The following is a 6,277-nucleotide window of genomic DNA, read 5'->3' as shown; positions in this document are numbered from 1 at the left end:
ACCAGCTGTTTCAGCTGGTCGCTCAAGGGCACAGGGTGTCTGGCCTCAGCATACTGAGACCAGAACACCTTCTCTGTCGAGCTGCCCTCTTCAGCTCGGTAGAATGCGGCGACATCGGATACGCTGCGGGGAAGATCTACGAATGCCCCTGGAGAACTCTGGATTCGGGTAAGTAACAAGTAGTTTACTTTTATATTTCTGCTTTGCATAAAGAATGCCTTATCCGCTGCTATCTTCTTCATATCCTCCAACTCTCGGAGGGCCTTTTGGGCTTCGGCCTTGGCAGACTTGGCAGTCTCAAGGGCTTCCGCGAGCTCGGACGCTCGGGTCTCTGACTCAAGCTCCAAACTCTCATGTTTTCTCATGAGAGCCTGAAGCTCTTGCTGCACCTCGTCGACCTGAGCCCCAAGTTTTTCTCGCTCGGTGCGCTCCGCGGCCGTTTTCTTTTCGGCCTCAGACAGCGCCTGCTTGAGGGGCGCCACCTCAGTCGTGGCCCCTACAATAAGCAGTACAATCCTTTTATTTTTTGCAATCACGCCTCTCTATAGGCACTTATTTCTGTAAGGTATTTCTTACCTTCTTTCTCCTCGAGTCGCCGCTTGGCAAGGCCGAGCTCTTGCTCGGACCGCTCGAGTCCCTGTTTCAGGACACCCACCTCCACAGTCAGTGCGGCGGTGGACAGCAGCGAAGCCTGCATACGCATATTGACCCTTTATTGTTAGACTCCTGCGAAATTTAATAGATCCTCTATTCGGCTTTTCTTTCCGAACGCCAAATAGAGCATCAGGGGCTACTGTCTATGCGGTAATATTTTTACATATTTTTACTTACCTCGAAGCCTGTTAGGAGGCTAGCGCAAGCTTCACTCAGCCCGCTCTTGGCAGACTGGACCTTCTGGATCACCGTACTCATAATAGTACGGTGCTCCTCGTCGATGGAGGCGCCTTCAAGCACCTCCAGCAGATTGTCTAGCACCTCTGGTTAGACGGAGGTTGCCGGCTCAGAAGACTTGCTCCTCTTGGAAGGAGCTCGCCTACCGTGGTCCGGAATCGTTGAAGATTCCGGCACGGTGTCCGGCTTAAGGCCGGACTTGGAGCCCTGGGGGGGTCTTTTCCCCTTTACTCCTGGAGTCCGGGAGGTTGCCTTGCGGCTCCTCCAGGACCACCTCCTCCTGCCCCGGAGCTTGTCGCGACGCCACTTCGGCGTCGTCCGCAGTGCGGGGGGAGACAGCGGGTGGAACAGAGTTCACGTCGGATGAATCCAGGGAGCCGCTCGACGACTCGTTGAGTTCGGCCCGGGGCGGGCTGCATAAGTATCATCGACATTAGGTAAAGCTGTGCAACAAAGGAACATCACAAGTTACTTTGATATCCGAACTTACGATTTCGCCGGACGCTTGGCCCTGTCCGGCCACTCCTCTTCGTGTTCTTCGGCGTCGGGGGAATAGTCCAGCGGAGGGGTCTTCCTCTTCTTGGACCCCTCGGCCTCCCCAGTTGGGGCGGCCTCCCTCTTCTTTCCTCCCCTCGCTGGAGGGGGAGATGTTTCTTCTTCCTCCTCCTCGTTTTCATGGGAGGAGGGCGTCTCGGACTCGCCGGATGACGAGTCCGACAACACCACATTACGGGTACTCTTTCGAGTCCCCGTGGTCTTCTTCTTCTTAGCCTTCTTCTCCGGCACCACATAAGGCGCCGGAGTCAGCAGCTTCACCAGTAGAGCTGGGGCTGGGTCTTCGGGCAGCGGAGCCGGACAGTTAATCGGTTCAGCCATCGCCTGCCAAGCCTATCAAAGGCAAGGGAGTTTAGATCCCGCATAGAGTCAAACTATGAAAAAAGCTTGAACATCCTGTAACAGGTGTAGATAGCATACCTTGCTAGCGTGACGCTGTGAGCTGTATCCGCGGTCCTCAGAAGCGGATGCGGGAGCCTCGGCGCCCTTGAATAGCATCTTCCAGGCATCTTCGTACGTTGTGTCAAAGAGCCTGCTGAGGGTTTGATGCTGCGCCGAGTCGAACTCCCACAGATTGAAATCCCGGTGTTGGCACGGGAGGATCCGGCGGACGATCATAACCTGGATTATGTTGACAAGCCGGATTGGCTTGTTCACCAGGGACCGGATGCATGTTTGCAATCCGGTCACCTCTTTCTCGTCACCCCACGACAGGCCCGTCTCTTTCCAGGACACAAGCCGCGTGGGGGGTCCGGATCGGAACTCAGGGACCGCGGTCCATTCCGGATCGCGTGGCTCGGTGATATAAAACCACCCGGATTGCCATCCCTTTAGGGTCTCCACTAAAGAGCCCTCGAACCATAGGGCGTTGGCCATCTTGCCCGCCATGGCGCCTCCGCACTCCGCCTGGCTGCCGCTCACCACCTTGGGCTTGACGTTGAAATTCTTGAGCCAGAGGCCGAAATGGGGGCGGACGTGGAGAAAGGCCTCGCACACGACGATAAACGCCGAGATGTTGAGGATGAAGTTCGGAGCCAGATCGTGGAAATCCAGGCCGTAGTAGAACATGAGCCCCCGGACAAATGGGTGGAGTGGAAAACCCAGTCCGCGGAGGAAGTGGAGGAGAAATACCACCCTCTCATGGGGCCTTGGGGTGGGGATAAGCTGTCCCTTCTCGGGAAGCCGGTGCGCGATGTCCTTGGACAGATACCCGGCCTTCCTTAGCTTCTTGATTTTGTCCTCCGTAACGGTGGAGACCATCCATTTGCCTCCCGCTCCGGACATTGCTGGAGAAGGTTGAGGTGGGAAGTGCGGGCTTGGGCGCTGGAGCTCGGGTGCGCGAGAGATGGGTAGGCAAGGGAGGAAGAAGGTGTAGGTAAATAGGGTGGATCCTTATCCCCTTATATAGGCGGATGCGGTTATGCGTCCCCACTTGCCTAATAAAACTCGCTTGCCTCCCGAGCGCCGTGATAAATGGCGCGGTTGGGTTACCCACATCCATATTAATGAGAATCCCGTAAAAAGGGCACACGATCTCTGCTTTGACAAGACGTGCCAAGGAAGCCACCTCGCAAAACATGCTGAGGTGGGGAAGTAAAAATGATTCGAGTAGAGGACTTGGCTGTAGTGTGATGGCGCACTGCAGAATACGTCAGCAGATCTGATTTGTGTTAATATTATTCTCTCTATAGCAATATGTGGAAACTTATTTTACAGAGCCGGACACTACTCTTGGTGATTACAATCTTCTATGAAGGACTTGGAGGAGGAACCCGCCTTGCAATGCCGAAGACAATTTGCACGCCGGACTCGTCGTCATTGAAGCCTGGTTCAGGGGCTACTGAGGGAGTCCTGGATTAGGGGGTGTTCGGATAGCCGGACTATACCTTCAGCCGGACTCCTGGACTATGAAGATATAAGATTGAAGACTTCGTCCCGTGTCCGGATGGGACTTTCCTTGGTGTGGAAGGCAAGCTTGGCGATGTGATATTCAAGATCTCCTACCATTGTAACCGACTCTGTGTAACCCTAACCCTATCCGGTGTCTATATAAACCGGAGGGTTGTAGCCCGTAGAGGATCAACTCCATACACAATCATACCATAGGCTAGCTTCTAGGGTTTAGCCTCCTTGATCTTGTGGTAGATCTACTCTTGTACTACCCATATCTTCAATATTAATCAAGCAGGAGTAGGGTTTTACCTCCATCGAGAGGGCCCGAACCTGGGTAAAACAAAGTGTCCCCTGTCTCCTGTTACCATCCGACCTAGACGCACAGTTCGGGACCCCCTACCCGAGATCCGCCGGTTTTGACACCGACAACCCCCAATCCTTCTAAAGGAGAGCGGGTGTGCCTCGTCCCCTATCTAATAAGGGGACTGGGGTATCCAATTCATCCATTTCTCCGCGGGCTTCTGGAGTTCTACGGCCTCCAGCTGCACAATCTCACGCCCGCCTCCGTATTACATATTGCGGGTTTCGTCGCCCTTTGCGAGCTGTTTTTAGGCGTTGAGGCTCATTTCGCGCTGTGGAAGAGGTTATTCTGCCTGGTGCCCCGTTCTCGAGAGGGGTCTATATACCAAGTGGGCGGAGCCGAAGTATGGCGCATCGCCGGGACCGGATACCTATCCGGAACCCCAAAGAAGGCGTCCGAGGACTGGTCTTCGGAATGGTTTTACATAGATGACGTCCCGCTACCGGACCCTATCCGGGTCGGTCTCCCTGAGTTCAACAGTGCTCCATTGAAGAAACGCTTGAGCTGGCGTCCGCGGAGCTCTCAGAGAGAAAGCGACAGAGACGTCCTTTACCTGATGGGCCGGATAAGACTGTTGGCTCATTCCGGACTAACCATGATTGGAGTCATGGCCGCATGCATTATGCGGGGGGTGCAGCCACTTCAATATAGAGGCCACCCCATGTGGGATTTCAACGGGGAGGATGACGCCACCCGTTACGGTCGTAAGGGGCCGGCCTCAGCTGCCGCTCTAGTAAAGATCTTATCCTCTTTGTACAAGGGAGAAAAGGAGGAATTCCTCCGCGTCAACCCACAGGCCGGATTTACTATGTACGATCCTCCAAGTTGGGTAAGTGAACAACTGCGCTTGCCCGTTTGTTTTATGCTCCCACAGTTAGATATGTAGTCTAATGACTTCAATGCAGGAACTGCGACAGGTGGTAAAGGATATAAACAGCCGCCCTCCACAGCCCGAGGACCCAGAACGGTCCCTCGATCCGGACTCCGAAGTGGATCCGGACATATCGGTGGAGCTTATCGACGGGGTGTTCCATCAGCTAAGCAAGGACAATACCTTGGTAGCCATCACGGCTGATTACCCAGGGTTAATCCCGGCCTCCCAGGTGACAGAAACCGGAGTTTCATTCCCTTGAGAGAGATTCCACTCTCACGTATTCCGGTGTTTCTAACGACAACCGTGTTTTGCAGGGGAGATTTCTGAGGCAGGAGGCCGAACCTACGGCGGCTAGCCAACGAGGGGCCGCAGGGCCCCGTGGGGCAAAAAGGAATGTAGTCCGGACTGAGATGCCGACGCAAAGGTATAGCGCACCCTCTGTTTCCCTGGTGTTATTCTATCAGGGCATATTAACGTTCGTGCTATCTTCAGAACGAAGAGACCTCGCCGGACTACATCCGGAGAGGTTGCCAATCGTGCCTCCACCAGCCAGGCTCTAGCGTCTGGCCAGGAAGCGAAGGCGAGCACAAGGCGCGCACCGGATGCTCCTCCGACAGAGGATGCGGACAGGCTGTCTGCCACAAATTCTGAAGTGGAGAGTGCCATGAACCACAGGCGTTGCCGGACAGTTCTACGCGACGCTTGTTTCTCCCAAGAGGCTTTAGATGCCTTTAATTCGGGAGATGCGTACCTCCGTGCCGCTCAAAATGGTTTAGCCAGAGCCACGGAGCAGTATGTAAAAGACATACGGGTAAGAAAATTTTGGTCAAATATATATATATACCAGTAGCCCCCGAGACTTGAAACAGTTAGAGAAACTGATTTAAGGATCATTTAATATGCAGGTTCTTACAGAGAAGAATACTGTACTGTCCCAAGAGCTGGAAAAGTGCAAGGCCCAACTAGAGGCCGCACTAGCCGCAGCAGGGGAGCCCAAAGAGACCCCCTCAGGTAAGATACACTTCGAAAGATTAGTATTGTGCGGTGTGGGTGCAAATCTGACAAATCATGTTGCAGATGGCGCCGGACTCGATCCGGAAAAGCAACAACTCTTACGCCGGCTAAAGGCCGGTGAGAGTACGTTGACAAAGGTGAGGCGAGAGAATAATGATCTTCAGGATGCCAACACCAGGCTGGATGTCGAACTTAAAGATGTTCATGGCCAGCTGTCGGACTCCACGAAGGAGAATCAGCGGCTTCGACGCGGCATATTTAGTAAGTGCTTGAACGAACTTTGAAAAAAGAGTTCGGCGAGGAAGTCGACTAACAGAGTAATGTGTGTAGGTATGCTCACAGGTCGTCCTGCGGAGGAGATGCCCGGTTCTACGGGTGACCTTCTTCCCGAACTCATGCAACTGCACGAGCGAATTCGGCAGGCGATGCGAGGCGTTGCCCAAGCCTTATGGCCTGCCCACTCCATGCCCGAGGGCCTTGGAGAGCTTGCGGAGAAGCTGAAGGGAGCTCGGCGGCGCTTCCAGTTGTGGAAGATATCGGCCTGCCGACAAGGCGCTAGGGAGGCCTGGGCCATGGTGAAGACCCGTTTTACGAAGTCTGACCCAAACCACATGGCCGAGGTCGGACCAGTGGGGCCTGACGGGAAGGAGATCCCTGTAAGCTTAGTATACGGCCAAGTAGAGTTAGCC

This window comes from Triticum urartu, chromosome 7A, assembly GCF_056163025.1.
Source record: "Triticum urartu cultivar PI428250 chromosome 7A, HENAU_Tu73, whole genome shotgun sequence".
NCBI lineage: Eukaryota > Viridiplantae > Streptophyta > Magnoliopsida > Poales > Poaceae > Triticum > Triticum urartu.
This window is presented reverse-complemented; position numbering follows the sequence as displayed.